Source organism: Anser cygnoides, chromosome Z (assembly GCF_040182565.1).
Source record: "Anser cygnoides isolate HZ-2024a breed goose chromosome Z, Taihu_goose_T2T_genome, whole genome shotgun sequence".
Taxonomy (NCBI): Eukaryota; Metazoa; Chordata; class Aves; order Anseriformes; family Anatidae; genus Anser; species Anser cygnoides.
The window spans coordinates 45,215,110-45,234,082 of record NC_089912.1 but is presented as its reverse complement, the minus strand read 5'-3'; positions in this window follow the sequence as shown (position 1 = coordinate 45,234,082).

Here is an 18,973-nt window from a genome sequence, read left to right as displayed (position 1 = left end):
ACTGACTGATTTTTGCCTCTTCTCTGCAAAGTCATATCAGGGTTGTTTTTCTGCTGCTTCCCACCATTAATTCATTTTGAAAGACTACCCATGTGCAAGTCTCCTTTGTGCTTCATCTGACCTTTTGGCATGAAGTCTTCTTCAGTCAAATTATTTTGTATTTTCTGCATTTATCATATGTAAAAACATCCCAAGTAAGAACTCCTGAGTTCACCATCCAGAAGGTAAGGTGTAATGTTAGAAGTGATGTTTAACTGTCTTTCTTGTGATGGAGAGAGGACCAATTTACAGATAGGATACAACAGCTGTCAAAAGTTAAGATACTGGAGCAGAAGAGACTGTTATGAATTAAGCTCCTATTATGACTATCTTTTATTGTGGGAAAAATTCTTGATTTCACATTTTCTGCAGACAGCAGTGCTATCTGCATTCATTCTTACAGAGAGGTCTGCATCACTGCCTTCCATGAAACCCCTTTGTTGAATACAATATAGCTCTGGAAAATTTGTGACTGAGAGAGAAGAAACAGCTCTGGAAGTAGCTCAGGGCTTAGGAAATGCAAAGCTTTTAAAATTCGGAACAGAACTTAAAGTCTGAGACTGCATGTAAGGGGTTTATTTTTAATTCTTGGCTTCTGAGGCCAATATACACAAGTCACTCCATTCCGCTAGGCTTGAGGAGTTTTCAGTCAGGTAAAGCTTTTCAAGGCTGCTGCTTGCTTTCAGCTGTGATTGTCAGACAGGGAAGTTGCATAAGTTTTTACCTGAGAGCATAATATTTTAATCAGTCACAGAAAGACAAGAGTTTTATGAGCAGGACAAGATTCGGATAGAGCACATGTAAAAACGGAATATTATAATGTTCTCAAAATACAAGCCTAAAAGGACATGTCTGAGTACTGGAGATCAGTCCAATACAAGACACCCAAACCTACTGTCAAAGAAAAGAAAAATCCTTTTTTCCAGCTACTACACATGGGCACAGCAGTACTCTCTATAGACAAGGTATAACTACTGTTGTCCTCTGAAGCTGATTCAGCCATTTGCTGAAGACAGAAGGGTGATTGTTTCACCTTCTGTAATAGCTGGTATGAATATAGAATCATAGAGTTGTAGAATCATTAAGATTGGAAAAGACCTCCAAGATCATCTGGTCCTACCATCTCCCTATCACCAACATTACCCACTAAACATGTCCCTAAGCACCACGTCTAACTTTTTCTTAAACAACTCCAGGGACAGTGACTCAATTACCTCCCTGGGCAACCTCATCCAATGTCTGACTATGCATTCTGAGAAGAAATTTCTCCTAATTTCCAATGTGAACCTCCCCTGGCACGACTTGAGACCATTCCCTCTTGTCCTATCACTAGTTATCTACGAGAAAAGGCCGACCCCCAGCCCCCCACACCTTCCTTTCAGGTAGTTGTAGAGAGCAGTAAGGTCTCCCCTGAGCCTCCTATTCTCCAGACTAAATAATTCCAGTTCCCTCAGCCACTCCTCATAAGAATTCTGTTCCAGTCCCTATGTCAATATCAAGGTTGAAGGACCAAGTACCTCTGGTTGAAGTAACTTCAAATTTAATAACTTTCAGGCATATAATTCAGGATAAAATACAACTAACAAATCTATGAATTTTATGGCAAATACATGAATGACTAAAGCATGAACTTTGCAACAATACAGTAATTCCACATGAGGAACTTGCACTTTGGCATATAACAGTGATGAAAATTATGCACTTCTTCCATGGCTTGTCACCACAAAATGCTAAGGGGGTGGTCCTGAAGACATTTCTTCAGAGTCATCCGTGGTTTAATACATTATGACCTGGCTGAATTCTTTTAGTTAAAAGAATTAGGAGCCTTATACACATTTGCAGAAGCTGTTAGTATCACTATTAATGTATTATAAAGAGACCTTAAATCAGGCATACTCACTTTTTTTTTTTCTTCAGGTCCCCGTGAGTCTCAAAAAGGTGAAGACTTCTTTGCATAAATTGGATTCAAACTTTTGTGTCTTGGAGCTTACTTGGAATATATTCCATTCTTATCTTCATGAATAAATGTCAAATAAAGATGTTATGGAGATCATTACATTTTATTATTGCCATGGTCTAAACCCCACAGGCAGCTAACCACCACACAGTCACTCACTCACTTGCCCTACAGTGAGATGGGGGAGAGAATTGGAAAGGTAAAAGTGTGAGAACTCATGGGTCAAGATAAAGATAGCTTAAATAGAGCAAAAACTTGCACACAAAGCAAAATAAGGAATTCATTCACTGTTTCCCATTGGCTGGCAGGTGTTCAGCCATTTCCAGGAAAGCAGGGCTCATCACATGTAATGGTAATCTGGGAAGACAAGTGCTACCACTCCAAACACACTCCCCTTCCTCCTTCTTTCCTGCAGCTTTTATTGCTGAGCACAACATCATATGGTGTGGAATATCCCTTTGGTCAGCTGGGGTTAGGTGTCTTGGCTGTGTCCCCTCCCTGCTTCTTGTGCAGAAGAATCCTCAACTCAGTGTGAGCACTGCTGAGCAACAATGAAAACATCAGAGTGTTATCAACACTATGTTTCTTCATCACAAATCCAAAACATAGCATCGTATCAGCATCCATGAAGAAAATTACCTCCATCATAGCCAAAACTGACACTTATCCAAAACTGATGTTTTGATCTGGAAATATTACACTTTTTATTTTACAATTTGCTTTAATAGAAGAATATTGAAGACTATATTGAATGTAGTATTTGTATGTCTGAATGTATCTGTATGTAAAATGATCTAACAGCACACGAGCAACAGATGTGCTTAGGTTGCATGAAAATATTGTGCATTAGCTAACAAACTTCTCACAGGTTAAAAATAAGTAAAATTATGAGCCCAATTTCAAACAACTACTTCATTATAAAACAGAAATTGAATGAGCTCAGCAGAATTACACAGTGCTAAACTGCTAAAAGATTAAGAATTGGCTCTTACAAAGTATAACATCATTTATGCTGATAGCCACTAATGTGATGTCCATAAAATATATCTGTTTATTAAGGCCAACATTTAAAAACCTCTTTCTGAAACTGCTAATTGTAATTCTTTTCTCTCTCTTTTTTTTTTTTTTTTTCCTCTCTGATTATACTGACTGTATAATCCGTATTACTTTGAATGTTGAAAAACATTGTTGCAAATTATGTGTTATAACTAATCCATGCTCTTTCTCTTGGTCTTTCTCTAGAAGGAGAACTGTTAGGTAACCATAGTGCTTTTTTAAGTGCATTTAGCTATGCACATAAATAGAGGAAGAAAGACTAAATATGCTTTTCACTTAGAGTGGGATTTAGGTAGATTAGCCTTTAGGCCAAAGGCCTAAAGTAAAGATTGCCTAAAGTAAAGTTTTATGGGAGTTAGCTTCACAGCTGGGGCTGGCCCTTAACAAAACCCTGTCAGAATGTCTTTTGGTAGACTTAAACTTTTTTGATTTGTTGGGTTGCCACAACTAGCAGTAACCTGGCCTACTCAGAGACTTGGATACCAGGAGGTTATCTAGAGGCAGAAATAGAGTAAAGAATCTTTCAGCTGTAGGAAGAAAACTCTATGAATATTTTCACGACTAACAACATTCTGCTCTTAAAAATATGCACCCCCAATTAAGAAGTACAGGTAATCTCTGACAGATGGCTTTTTCTTCTCTATCTTCATACAAGCCAGCACGCAGAGTACATTTGGTAAAAAAATTATTTTTTTTTCCTAAATGTTGTCTAAAAGGGAAATGGCTTAGGGCGTGGTTAATGGGAAATCTTTCAGTTATGGGTCATGTGTCTAATCCTACAGTATGAAATTTGAAAGGTTTAAATTAGTTGAACTCAATATAGATTACTTAGTTGTGTGAAAGAAAGTGATTGGCATCATCGTCATAAAGAAGATGGAGAGAGTATATTACTACCCTTCTTGCTCTTTGGCAAACTAAGGTATAAATATATTGATGCAAAAGAGCAAACACATGAATAGCTGAAACTTATTTTGATGAAACTGGGCAAAAGGCTCCAACACCATGTTCTGCTCAGTAGCTTGAAAAATGTGAATACTGGAACTTGAATCAATGCTAGTTTCTATAGTATGATTTCGATCTATTTTTTTTTAATTATTTTTTATTTTTTAACAGTCTATTTGTAGTTATTCTATTTCATTCCTATATGAATATAGTTCTCTTGGAATTGCCATTCTTTTATGGTTCACCCTTGTAAAAAGGGCACATACTTCTTAATAAATCTGTTTTTGTTTTTGTTTTTGTTTTTTTTCCATGGAGGTATTTCTTGCAATTGTGGCTGATAATGTGCCAAGCATATCATGGAGGACAGTGAAATTTCAGATGTTTTTGTAGTAATATTTATGCAAAAGTTTGATATCTAAACATTGAATAAGTGCTAAATATATGTATTAGTATACCACTGCTTTCCAGAGAGGGGTATAATAACTCTTTATTTTAACCTTTACCAGTAAGACGTTTATGATTTTTTTTGTTTCCTTTCCTGAAATAGGTAATTTAGTATGAAATTGAAAATAAACCCAAGAGACTGGATGGGGAGATGCCTTTCGAATCCTACGAACAGTTTTGGGGTCACTTCCACATACACTGGAACACTTTGATAAATGGACAGATTTGCATTGCTTCATTGCATTGTTTGACAGTAGTATTGGATTAAGCTGGATTGAGTTGTTAGGAAATCAAACAAAGGCCAAGCTAATGATGGTGAGGGATAGTTGAGCTACTTGTACCCAGTAACACTGTTTATGAAGTAAGCCACAGAACTGGGAGTGTGATAGCCATCTGTGATACCCAACACAGAAGTTTGTTCTAAGAGATGTCTTGACTAGACCCATGATTTAAAAATGCTTAATTTCTATTTATTTATTTATTTATTTATTTCCTATAGTATGACCTGATACAGTCCTTTCCTGATATGGAATTTAAAGGGGAATGGCAACAACATTTGCACAGAAGCACACAGATATACACAGCTCAGAATTAAAGTGTAGCAAGAAGTAGTATAATTTCCATCTTATTGCAGTGTGTAATGCTGTCAGCTTTAGATTCTAGAAATTTGGAGCTCAGATTTTTATGTCTTCTGGTTTAAGAAATCAGGAAAACAAAAATACCAAGCCCCAGAAAATTAGACCTAAGCTTGGAAGAAGCAAATAATTTATCCCCATATGAACCTTTCGTTAACTGAAAGATACTTTTGCTGACTGAAGTAAAGTCCTGCTTTACTTCTATGTCTGCGTAATCTATCTAGGGTAGTTGTGGATAATATGCTACCTCAGCAGAGATTAGATTTTATGTGAAAATCTAGAGAAGCACATAGTTCCTGCATTTCTGTTAACCTTCAAAGACATTACAGCTTCCCAACTCTTCTCAGAGACAACTGTCTAACGGCCAGCAACTTGCTGGGTAAGGTACATAAAAAAATCTAAGTTATATGTGTTGCTTGCATTGCATGGATATACAAAAATAAATAAATAAATAAATAATATATATATATGTTGACACCATCTAATTTTGTGATTTATCTTTCAAGATTTTCCTTAACACAGGGACCGAAGGAAATTACTTGAGGATTAGCAGCTTTCAGACTGTCCTACGTCTTGGAGTAATCAGGATCTAGTTTGACTAACCCACTGGATGGTTACGTTAGACAGAACCAATAGTGTCAGAGAGATGTGACACCTTCTCGGCAGATGTGGGACTAGAGTTGCTCTAATGCTCAAATATATTCACCTCACATTAGACAGTTCTTATTTGTTTCTTTAAGGAAGCTGTGTGATTACGTTGCATAGCCATAATGAAATTACACAATACATTCAGGAACTCAGTGACTAGAAATGAACTTCCCTGGAAATTATGTAACCAGCCTGTTACCCTGTGTTACTCATTGAGTCAGCTCAGTCCTGTCTTGAAATATAAAAGAAGATTGTGTGGGTCTGATTATGTCAGAATTCTTACCAATGTGCATAGTGATACTTTTGTGCTATTTGAATGAAAATCATGGTAGGAAACATGCTCTTAATTCATTATGAGGCCAGATGTTTTTGCACGCATATTTCCACTTGCCATCTGAGGAACTTTATCATAATATCATTGTACTCAATAGGTGGACATTAAGAAGAATCTGACCTAAGATTATTGTGCAGAACAGATAAACAAAATCCTTTTCATGGATAGACACAGACCCATATCATCCAAGACTGATGAACAGACCTATTAGAACAAGTCCAGAGGAGGGCCACAAAGATGACCAAGGGGCTGGAGCACCTCTGCTACGAAGATAGGTTGAGGGAGTTGGGGTTGTTCAGCCTGGAGAAGAGAAGGCTCCAGGGATACCTTATAGCGGCCCTCCAGTGCCTAAAGGGAGGCTACAGGAAAGCTGGGGAGGGACTGGGAATGGCTTTAAACTAAGAAAGGATAGATTTAGCTAGATATAAGAATTAAATTCTTTAATTAGAGATGGTGAGACAGTGGACCCTGTTGCCCAGAGTATTTGTGGATACCCCGTCCCTGGAAGTGTTCAAGGCCAGGTTGGATGGGGTTTTGAGCAGCCTGGTCCGGTGGGCGGTGTCTCTGATCATGGAATGGGGGTTGGAAATAGATGATCTTTAATGTTCCTTCCAACTCAAACCATTCTATGACTCTACGACACAAAACACTATCTTCTGCCAAATCCCTTTTAGAATACTAGAGAAAGAATAAGCACAACATACTATAATAAAAATAAAATTATTGCTGGATCAACAGAATATGATATTTGCAGCAACTTTTGATGAGTCAACTTATTTTTTTTTTTCTTTATAGTATATTCCAATTTAAAGAATAACAGAACTTGCAGAATTTCTACAGTAGTTTTCTGGGATACACTGCACTTTCTTCAGTGTTAGCATATGGTATAGGTATACAAGATAACACTCTACAGAAGGGTTAAAATGATTTGGGAAAGATGCTGGGATGTGTGGATTGATTTGCATTTGCTATACAACTTCATTTCAATCCAGCGTTTCTACAATATTTAATTGATTTTCTCTACATCTGTAAATGGAGTGCAGCTTCTATTGCATTTAGTTATTTTCCCTGGAGGCTTGCAGGGTACAGTTACTATGGTACAGCCACTAAAGGAGACCAGCTTCTAACTGAGGGTAGTTTCTAAGTAAAGATACATGTTGTTGAATACATTCCGTTTCAGGGATGGGTTACTTCTGCGAGGCTCTGCCTTGTGTTCCAAGGTGGATGAGCTGCAGGTTCAATTGACTTGAAAGGCATCAAGAGAACTAATCTTTGGGTCTGTGTAACTCATAACTTTAATGAGTAAGCATTTTTACCATTAGCTTGTAATGGATAAACTGAGATACAGACTAAAGATACGAAGATGCAAAGTTGAGGTCTTTATGGTAATATGCAACAGGCAGTTTAAAACAAACAAACAAACAAACAAGCAAACAAACAAACAAAACAAAATGTTCTATCAAGTTTCAATTACTCCATGAGATTGTGGTGTTGGAGGACAGACACTGGCCTTCAAAAAATTTGGATTACCTTCTAAATTTGTTAAGGAGAGTGGATTCTGAACCAAGAATCGGGCAATTGTTTTCTAGGCTAATTGTTGAGGAGAATATGATGGTCCCCATCTACACAGACTAACCTAGGAAAGACATAAAATTTTGCTGTTATTTTTGACATTAGTACTGACAGCTGGTTGTGCCTGTCACTTGTGTGACATCAGGCAGAACATAACTGCAAAAGCCCTATCAGCAGAAAAAAAGCTTGGAAAATATATAGAGGTTCGTGATATGGGCAATGGCTGTCTTCACACTAACTTCAATGCACCTCTTTGACAGTATGTATTTGGACACCTGTATATAGGAAATTCCCTTGAATATACTAGTTTAAAACTTTTTACTGGCAGAAGGAGAATTTGTCTGTGTAAAGTAATAATGAAGGGGAAATTTGGCTATGAATGGTGGAGAAAAAGTATGTAGATGTTATCTTGATAATCCAAACATTTGGGAAGATATGAGAAAGAACTGTTCTAAAACTATGCATTATATTTTAGATATGAATTATTTTAGTGGTCTGTCATTCAGGGAAAATATAAAAGAAGAATTTAAACTCCAACAATAAATAAAAATGACTTCCACCAAATATGTTTTATTTTCCAAAATCTTTTGCTAAGCAAACATAGAGATCCTTTGATATTCTCATTTTTCAGTACCAATTCCTGCTAGACCACCATACAATGTGCTAGGATAATTTCCAGTCACTTCTTTCTGGGAATTGTTAACTATACATATTTTATTCTTTTGTTCCCTTGTCCCCAGACTTAAGTATTTCCACTAGTAATTTTAAATCAGTTAGCCCATATAAAAAAATGCCACTTTCCCTAAAATAATCTTGATATAATCTTGCCTGTCTGAGCTAGCAGTTAAATAAGTTGAAATGAAATGCTGTCTGTTGACATCTGCTAGTAATTGCCATGTGGCCAAAATGAGATGTCACAAAATATTTGGGTCTCAAATGTTTTCATGTTTCAACAGAATTTGAATGCTTAACTAACCTTATGACTAGTGCTTTTGGCCACAAAATGCAATAACATGTCCCTAGCTCCACATTTAGGTGTCTAAATAAGTAATCTGATTATCAGGATTATGTAGCCAGCTTCAAGACGAGTAGGAGGTGTTTGGTGCCTCTGAAAAACATTAAATCATACAAAGTTTAAGTATTTAATTTTAAGTAGCCCTACCTGAGAACATTTCCTTTAACTTTTTTGTATCTTTTCCTGCAGTAAGTGGTAGTACATTTCCTCCTCTCTGAAGAATGATGTTCAAATAGCTTTGGGAAAATGATGCTTTCCACAACATAAAAATGGGGAATGAGTCCCCTCTGTGAACAAATAGAAACTACTGGAAAATTAAACCTGTGCTGGCTGGCTATGACTATTTTAAAAGGAAAAAGCAAAAATAACTTGGTAATTTAAAGAATTGGATGTGGAAGGTCATAGTTCACCTCACTTTCTGTCATATGCCAACTTTCATTTAAGCAAAGAATATTCTTATTCAATTGCATGCAGAGCATAACAACAGGACTAGTCCAGTGCAAGGAGCAGTTAGCATGGCTCATTTTAGCAGTTGCTGCTAATATCAAGAAATGCCCTTTAATACTTAACTGTTCACTTGGAATGCTTTTAGCTGTGACATTACACTAATGTACATAAGTAGTATCATTTCCTTGCAAGAAAAAAAAAACACTTTAAAGAAATTCTTAGTAGTTTTAAAATTCCATGACTTTGGTCAAAGGACTGAGAAACCAGGTATTATGGATTTTAGGCCTGTCAGAAGCTTCCACCAATAAGAGGGCTTCTGTCATTCACAGTTGGGCACGTTCAAGATTTCCTGTGTTACTTACCTTCATGCTGACAGTTAGAGTGTCTCAGGGGACTGTGGGATTTACTTTCTTTACTTTCCTTTTTTTTTTTTTTTTCCTTTCAAAGTATTTTGAGTGTCAGACAGAACTGAGAAGCAATGGGAAGGAGTGAGAATGAGATGGGTTTTTCGGTGTTTCAGCTACTCTCTATTAAATTTCAAACAAAATATTGGCAATTTGTTCAGCCTCCCTCCCCCCCACCTTCCCCCGCCAACTAATACTTAAAAGCATTCAATTAAGATTGTATAATGTGTCCAATGAGTTAAACCGCCCCATGGTATTAGAAAAATATTACATATATAAATAAAATACATCAAAGCATTAAAAAGCTATTACACACTCCGAACATAAAATGGCAGAATAATGATGGATCCTGCCATGCAGCAAACATATTCAAAAATATTATCTTCCTGGTAATGAAATGCCATCCGTTTCATTTTAAGCTAAATACGTTAGACATATCAGTGGAGTCTGTGCTGACACAGCAGTGAGTTGAAATTGAAAATCTGAAATTATATATATGATTGGACACAGTGTTAAAGTAATTTATAGGAAAAACCACAAATGTGCTGGGTCTGCACCTTTTGGTGAACTCATTTTAGAGAATCAGATAGAGGAAAACTCTACCATTTCTAATGTGCAGTTAGAATGGCAACTCGCCAGGGCCCCAATATATTCAGTATGAGGGGCAGAAAAAATAGGAGAGAAAGAAAGAAAGAGACTAGGGAGACTTGATTCAAATTACAACAATTCTGCATAAGCCATCAAGAAAATGGCATTCGTTTTCATCGCTCTGACCTAATATGATATAGCAGCTGTAGGAACTGTATTAGCTATCAAGACAAGTGGGAGATAACGGGGAAACATTTAGAGAGGGACATCAGGATAGGGCTAATTTCAGCATGGCTGCGGATGTGTTGCATGCTTTGCCATGGAGTGCAAAGTGGCAGCAGGAATCATTATGATGATCATCTGATACCCAAAGTTTAGGCTGAAATTCAGGTTCTGCTGACTGGAATGGAGCCTCAGTTATTGCGCACACACATGCACACACACACACACAGAGGCAGCCCTCTCCCTCAGCACATACTGACAATTTCCACCACTCTGCCCTCCGCCCCCAAGAATTTAATTCTTCATGGCTTTCTCATCTCCAGTCAACTAAAGAAAAACAAAGAAACAACAAGCATCAGGAAAGGTTTGGTGCAGGAAGAAGCTCTCTGTGCCTTACCTTCACGTGTCTTTCATCCTGTTTCTCGGATGAAATTTCCGTTTCTTCCCTGAATTCAGATAGTGTTTCATTTCGTTTGGGAAAAGAATTGGAGAAAGAGGCAGTAATTTACTACTAATACTTGAATTCAGTTCTAGCATTGTTATTACTGTTATTAATGTGCTGTTTTATAGCATTAAATAACATAATTATTTATTGCTTGTTAATCAGAAGGTAATCGGTGTGGTACAAAATACAAAGACAGACAGGTGCAATCATAGACCGATTACTTTCTAAGCAGATCAGACACACAAACCATTTTTGGGTTTATATTAATCTCTTAATTTTTGGGTTTATATTAATCTCTTAATCTCCTACAATGCTTCTAAATTGACCTAATTTTAAGAAAGCCGTTGTCTTCATTTTCTTCAGACACCATAATGGTCAGAATGCATGCAAGGAAGTGGTGACTGGGACTTTGAAATAAATTTCATGTAGTTCTGTTGAACAACTGTCCTTGTGAATGGCAGGAAAACGTCCTTTAGCTTTGGGAGCAGTAAGTAGACAGAGTGTATACTTTATTTTGGATGCGTGTTGCTTGTTTTTAATGGTAATGAGTGTTTGAGTGTTTTTTGTTTTTTTTTTTTGTATTACTATTATTATCTGAATACTATATGGATAAATTGATTTGCATCTTGTTGATGGAATATCTGCAATGTTTCTAGAAGAAAGCCAGTGCATTAACTGATAAATCATATTCTGCTCATTTGAGATCTGTGACTGAAAATTTATTGCCCGTACAGAAAGCAGTGTGTAGACACTGTGATTATATTTTTACCACCACACTTTCCCTGCACCCAATCATATGGCCTTTGGTGTTGTGCAAAACTGTTTTGCTGTGTGCAAACCAGAGAAGCTCTGTCTCACTACTTTCCTGGAAACCTCCTCCAGATGAGTCAGGGATGACCAGTAAGGTGTTTCTCACCTTGGCTGTAGATCAGCTTCTATTTCACAGTCCCTGTGTGATACCTTCAGCTCTAGGCACACAGTGTCCCAGGTTCCCTGTTCACTGGCATATTATTGGAACTGGTCTTTCAGTCCCCATAAGTTCTCACTCATGTTGCATGCCAGGGACATATTTGTAGTTGAATTTGGGATCTTTAGAGAGTTCCTACAGAACATTACTGTGAATTTCCTTTCACTCTTCTCAGGGAAGCTCTCACAGTGGCACCTTTTATTCTTAAAAAAACCTTTGGAGAATGACATAATGATGAAAAAAACCCCTTATTCTTAAACAACTTATTCTTTATATATATATATATATTTTTTTTTTTCTGTCTACTCCATGGACAAAGTTCGTACTCCAAGTGGGAAGTGATTGCATGCTTTAAGTATGACTCCATGGAATGCTCTCCTGGGTCTCCTTGCTAAGACTTCAGGAGGGCTGATGTTGACTAGAATCTTTTCTTAATTTTACAAGACAGGCAGGGGATGCCTAGTAGGCCATTCTCACTTGTGGTTATAAAGAAATTATACAATAGAAACAGGATGTATGTGTGATACATGTGTAAATAACTTCACGTTATAGGCTAAATAGTGTAGGACAACTTGTCAGCACTTTCCCATTTATATCCCTACCACAGTCACTGATGAAAATATTGCTTTTTCTACTTTGCCTAACATTTTCTTGGATGTCATTATTACTGCTAAAGGTATTTTAAAATTAAAATTGTAAAGAGCAAGCATATGTTAAGTTCATCAGCCTCTCCAGGTTCTGATTACATTTGTCCCAGAATACTTAAGTAGCACCAGTGCTCCTACTCACAGCTATGTCTACATTAGCTGGAGTTCATAATGACAAAACATGGACCATTGCTTGTAGTGGTTCACCTAGAGTCCATCACTGAAAGTCTTTCTGGGTATGCTGTCTTATATTTGCATTAGGAAGGACTGAAAATAAAAAAATTCATCCTGATAATTACTTGCTAAACAGACCTAATTCTGAACAGCTGATGTTCAAGAAGATCAAACTTAATGAATGATTGCAAATCTGTAGTCAGCATTTTACAGCATATGTATGTGCTGGATGAATTATCTACACAAGGCAATGAGGACACAACCATGAATCTTTGCTCCTTATGAATTATCAGAGGAGTTCTCTGCTGGGAAATGGGAACTCTCTTATTCCCTCTGCCAGCCTGGTGTAGGATCATGATTCTTTTGTTTCTTCTGCTACTATTATCATGTTTCATGTGTGGCTTGGTCTGCAGGCTAGAGGAAAACATGATATTTCTTTGCAGATAATAAATTTGTTGCATTTGCCAGTGATGGAAAACTGAAGTTAACATTGGTTTAGCAGTCACGAATTTTAATGAAATACTGTTCAAATCATTACAATGAATAGGATTGATGACTCACAAAATTAGACCTTTTGCCAAATTAGTTAAAGACTTACAAAAATGTCTGAATATCTCTACTGTACAATGGAATGTCAACAATACTATGAAAAGTGATGGAAGAAATATGCTAAGATGGTCTAGTGCAATCCCAAAGTAGTGTATTATCAGACAAAGAACGGAGAAAATTACTGTTGACATATCTAGATATCTAGATAGAATTACTCTCTGATAATCATTATTACCTTGCATTTCTTAAATAATTGTTCCATTGGATAGTACTTTAATTACACTGCTGAAACCCAACCGGCAAAGTTACTCAGACAGAGGACAATTATGGCATTAACAGATATTTTTCAGAATGATGCTGAACTGCAGTAAATTAATCTTGTAAATGTGTCCAAGCAATTTTTATGTCTGGAAATAAAATAAGAATGCTAGTAAATTATTTGGAAGCCCTTAAAAACCTACGTACACTTGAGAATTGGATCAAGTTTTCAATTTTGTATCTTTTCCTTGCTGTCTGTGGAGAACTGAATAAAATGCTGAGAATTTATGATGTCAGGACAAAATGGATATCCTCTGTGAAATGAAGAGGCAGGATGTTAAAGAACATCCAAATCTGGAGTGGAATTTGTATAGCACCAAAAAAGTCAGTTTGAAACCCCAACAGATTATCTCTGAAGCATGTGCTAGAACAGAGATGCCTATATATCTTGCAAGTGAGATCTTCAGAAAAATGGATGTGTGCTAGTACAGGAATGGACATTGTGGGCAACGGAGCCACAGCAATAGAGGAAATCTGAGAACCACAACAAATGGCAATCTGTTCTGGGAAAGTGCTGAGTGCTCACATGGCATCTACATTTTTACCACATTTAGAGCTTTTACTGCAGGTCATTAGAATTGAGAATGAGTAGCTGTTATATACACACATACTATAGTAAGTACAGAAATTTCTACTGTTATTGTTATTCTTTGACCAGAAGTAGACTCCCAGATCTCAATCTATCCAATCCTTCCCTTCCTACCTATGTGATCTTTCAAGTATATAAGTATTTTCCAAGTATGTAACAACATGAGTAATAACAGTCTCTTTCTTCATCATCATTCTAAAGAAGAAATATGTTTGTATAGACCTTCGGACTTTTCTGAGGAAGGTCTCAGGAACTACACATTTGTCTCTTTGCAAGAGGGTGGCTGAGAGTGCTTGGTGCAGGAAGGAGTTCACTCCTTTTTTACCCTCAGAATGGTTTCCAGAAGTTCTGTTTTATCCATTCAAAGAGAAATCAGGGTTGCACCTCAGTACTAGGTCTCACAGTGGCCACCGATTTGTGACTAGGGTTAAGATAGCAAACCATGTCTTCTACTGATTTACATGTGTGTTGGAAGTTTGTTTTATTTGGTTTCCTTGTGTCATAGAATCATAGAATGGCTTGGGTTGGAAGAAACCTAAAAGATCACCTAGTTCCAACCCCCTGTCATAGGCAGGAATGCCACCCACTAGACCAGGTTGCCCAGCGCCTTGTGCAACCTGGTCTTGAACACCTCCAGGGATGGGGCATCCACAGCTTTTCTGGGCAACCTGTTCCAGTGCCTCACCACCCCCTGAGTGAAGAATTTCCTCCTAACATCTAATCTAAATCTCCTCTCTTTTAGTTTAAAACCCTTCTCCCTTGTCCTATCATTATCTGCTTGTGTAAAAAATTGTTCTCCATCTTTTTTATAAGACCCCTTTAAGTACTGAAAGGCTGCAATGAGGTGTCCCTGGAATCTTCTTTTTCAGGCCAAAGGCATCGAAAGCTTTGATGAAAATCTATCTGAAATTGTCTTTTTTTGGTGTCCAAGAGTTCTCTCAGAAGGTATATTTGGAGCTTCTTTCGAATATCGTGCCTGATCCTTGCCCCACTACACTGGCATAGATCCAGAACTATCCTATTCATTTCAAAGGAATTACTGCAGGTTCACACCAGTGTGCATAGCTCTGAAAATAGGTATTCTGCTTGAATGAATACTGTTCAATTTAGTTGAAAGTGGCATCACAAGGTTGTATTATTTTTCCAATTGTTAAGGCAGAATGTATGTACTGTTTTCTAGTTATCATTTCTCCTGATGAAGGGGAGCTACATTGTTGGTGCTGTACTAGGTAGCCACATTTGTTCCTGTTTTGCTGTTTCAGTGTTATGTTCTCAGATAACTGTATTCACACTGGACATACAGTTCTCTTAATTCTGGAAGTGAGAAATTTTATTGACTACACTTATTCAAATTAATTATTATTAAATAAAGAGTTAATTATCGATAATAGTAACATAATTATTAACTGAGTTTCATAATAATGAAGGTGAACATAGACTTTGCCATATATAAAGGTGATGGGTGTTTTGGAAATGCATAGTGACAGCTGGAAAGATAGGCAAGTCTGTACAGCCGTCCAGTGGACTATCTTTTCTCACAGTCAATATATCACCAAAACCAATTGAAGTTATGGTTTACAACCTTTCTGTATTTTCCTGCAAAGCTTCTATATACTTGATATTTTAACTTTTGATAGGCAGTAAATGAGAAAGACAATCTCCTGTAGCAAAATTTATACTGAGGGAAGTCACTTTCCTAAAGGTTCAAGAACTTTTGTCTGGTAGTAGTAATATGGATAGGGATCGGTCGTATTAATCTACCAGTAATCGGGGTTCCTACAGGAAAAATACAAGCAAACAAAAAAGAAAAACTGTAGGTGGTTCATTTCAGTTGGTAGTAAACAATGCCAGAATCGATGTATTTTTCTTTACTCTTGAGCTATTGCTTAGTGCACTGGAAAAAAATTCTATTAGTTTGCCCCATTTAATAGTCACAAAAAAAGCCAAATGCATTGTCCAGTAATACCTGAAAAGAGGGATATGTTTTTCTGCAACTAAATGAATAAAAATTATCTGAAGCAAACCTGGATGTTATCACTGAGAAATCTAAAGATATGACGTAGGATTTTCCCATTGTTTTATGGCAATTTTCATCATTTATGGCAGACCCATAATGATGCAAATTGCTATCAAATAGAATATTTCAGGCCACTAAAATGCCATAAAGCTGTTGGAGAAATAAATTATCATTTCAGAACTTTGTATTCTAATGGTTATTTATTTCGAAGAATGAACATAAACCAGTCTCAATGGTTCCCCAAGTTTGCTAGGCACCATGCCAGCCAGAAATTATTTCACTACACTAATTCTTTGTTGCTGCCAAAAAGAGTTAAAAATAGACAAGAGACAAATTCATGTATTTTATTGATCAGGCTTAATTAAAAAGCTTATATGATCTGGGATTTAAAAAGAAAGAGAAAAGGAAAGAGAGAATAAGAATGCTGTTCTTTGAACAATAAACTACAGTCTTGTAGTTTTGCTTGTAGACCTTGCACCCTTCTTATCAAGATCTGAAGTAAACCTATAAAATTGGGAGAACTGATAATGCCATTCTTGTAGAATAAGCTTTTAACTTCTGTTTGTGAAAAGCAACCACAACTCCTGATTCTATGACTTTACTAATATCTATCCTTTCCTTTCTTTATGTTTTTCAGATACAATTTAAAATTTACGACTACAAATTAAAATATTTTTTCATTTATTTATTTATTTATTTTTATTTTTTTTTCTTCATCTGAAGGTGATAATTTTGGCATAAAACCCATCCAAATGGATATGCATGGACCTAGAAAGCTTATTTTGTGTGCTGTTATCTTTGCTGTTTTGCCTCCTTCCTTCCTTCTTCCCCCTTTCCCTTTCCTTCTTCCCTCTCCCTCTCCCTCTCCCTCTCCCTCTCCCTCTCCCTCTCCCTCTCCCTCTCCCTCTCCCTCTCCCTTTTCATAGGAGCACCATTTTAAAGATCTAATTGTAATCATCATTTTAAGATCTAATTATCTAATATGAGCCCGATTCTTTGGTGGGCACTGCATTATCACTGTTTCAAGCAAAGCTGACAGAGTCATGCCAGATAATTTCTGCATTCAAAACCAGTAATCACAGCACCCAAACTGAATTGATTTTGCACTTCCATGGTAGCACACCTGCTCACTACAATGTCGCTAGAAATTTCTGTTTAGCAGAAAACCTTCTTTGGATTTTCCCTAGATATTTTTAAATTTTGTGAAGAGGAATTATGTTTGCTTGTTTCATGAACTCCATATAAACTTCAGAGTATTTAGACTTCAGTACAATTTCTCCATGCACAGGCATATATGGTGTTATAGACAGATATATTAAGAAGTTCACATTAGTCCTTCTCAAGTCCTTCAGAACCTCAGTATTCTACAAGTATATATTACAAAGTCTGCACATTTTGGTACTAATTTATTTGGAGTTATTCAAAAGCTATCTGGACATGATCCTGGCCAACCTGCTGTAGGTGGCCCTAGTTGAGAAGAGGGTTGAGCAAGAAGATCTCCAGAAGTCCCTCCCAACCTCAACTGTTCTGTGATTCTGTGGTTTTAATACTTGTGTTCTGTGAACATACCTCAAAGATAGTTGACAGAAACACTCCATGAATGTGAAAATAAATAACAAGACATGACAAGAGAGGAAGGACAGATCGTGGAGCAGGCCTTCCTGTCAGCTTGCACATGACTCATATTCTGAGTGTGTGAACCAAATATATTTCTGGAACATTCAGTTCGCTGCTGCCTGAAAGTAATCTGTTGTTTTCAGCTGTGAAAAATAGAGAATGATGAGAAGGTCCAGTGTTTTCTAAGCACCAAGTTGCTGGCTGCTAAGCACGCCTAGCCATTGGTGGTTGTGATGAAACCAGCAGAGCCAGGGAGGTGAACTGGTGGTAAGCAGGGGACATTTATGGGCAGGGTGTGGGGTCATCTGACACCCTGGTACGCCAGTTTCTGTCCCCAGGAACACAGACAGTTTCCTTTCCAGCAAACTGAAATGACAAATGGTTAGGCTGCTTGGGTAACTAGGGAACCAGGATGCATCTTGGCTCCTCAGGTCCTGGTCATACCTGTGTCCAGCTGCTGTTGATATAACAGGAGACACTGCAGTCTTTAAAGGCCTCCTAAGTCTGCGAAACAGGAAAGTACTATTCCAGTGTTACAGATGTCTAAACCCTGAAGCCATGTACAACCTGTCCAAGGAGGCCTGTGACTGTGCAGGGATATGAATCCAAATCCCCCAAGTATTTGGGAAATTCTGTCAGTATCCATGTAAATAGCAGATATTGTTAAAAACATTTTTTTCTCACTGAAAAGAAACATTTTCTGACAAAAGAAAGGAAAAGATCATTACCTAATATGAAAATACTTTTTGTCCATGTTTTTAATAAGCAAAATTGTCATAAAAGAGTTACGAAAGACAGCCATTGTAGTCTACTTTGTAAATAACATTTCTAAGCAAAATTTATTTTTTTTACACCAAAAAGGAGATAAAATTTTAGAAAAGCAAAAATATTCTATTTTCACTCTATCTTCTAAAACTTAAAACTAATTTTGGATGTTTATTTATTCATTTGTATTTATGTGCATTTTTCATAGCCTTATCATTTCCAAGTGATCACAGACTTACTTTTCTTTCAGTTTAGATGGAAGTTTGGAAGGATATTTAAAAGGGCTTTGTACTTTCCAAAAGTGTGCTTTCTCTTGATGCGGTATCTGAGATGACTTGAATATCAGTATCAAAAGAAGAATGAAATTACAGCCAAAGAATCACCCTATTTATACACTGTAGAAGAACAATGTTTTAAAAAATTTATTTTATTTTTGTCTTTCTTTCAGACAATACCTAACTGGCCAGTAGTAACTAATGCCAGAAGCTAATTCCAAGGCAATGATTTTAGAGGTTTTAAGAAAAATAAGCAATATTATGTCAAAATCCACCATCTGCTAAGATAAGCCATATATTACCTCAT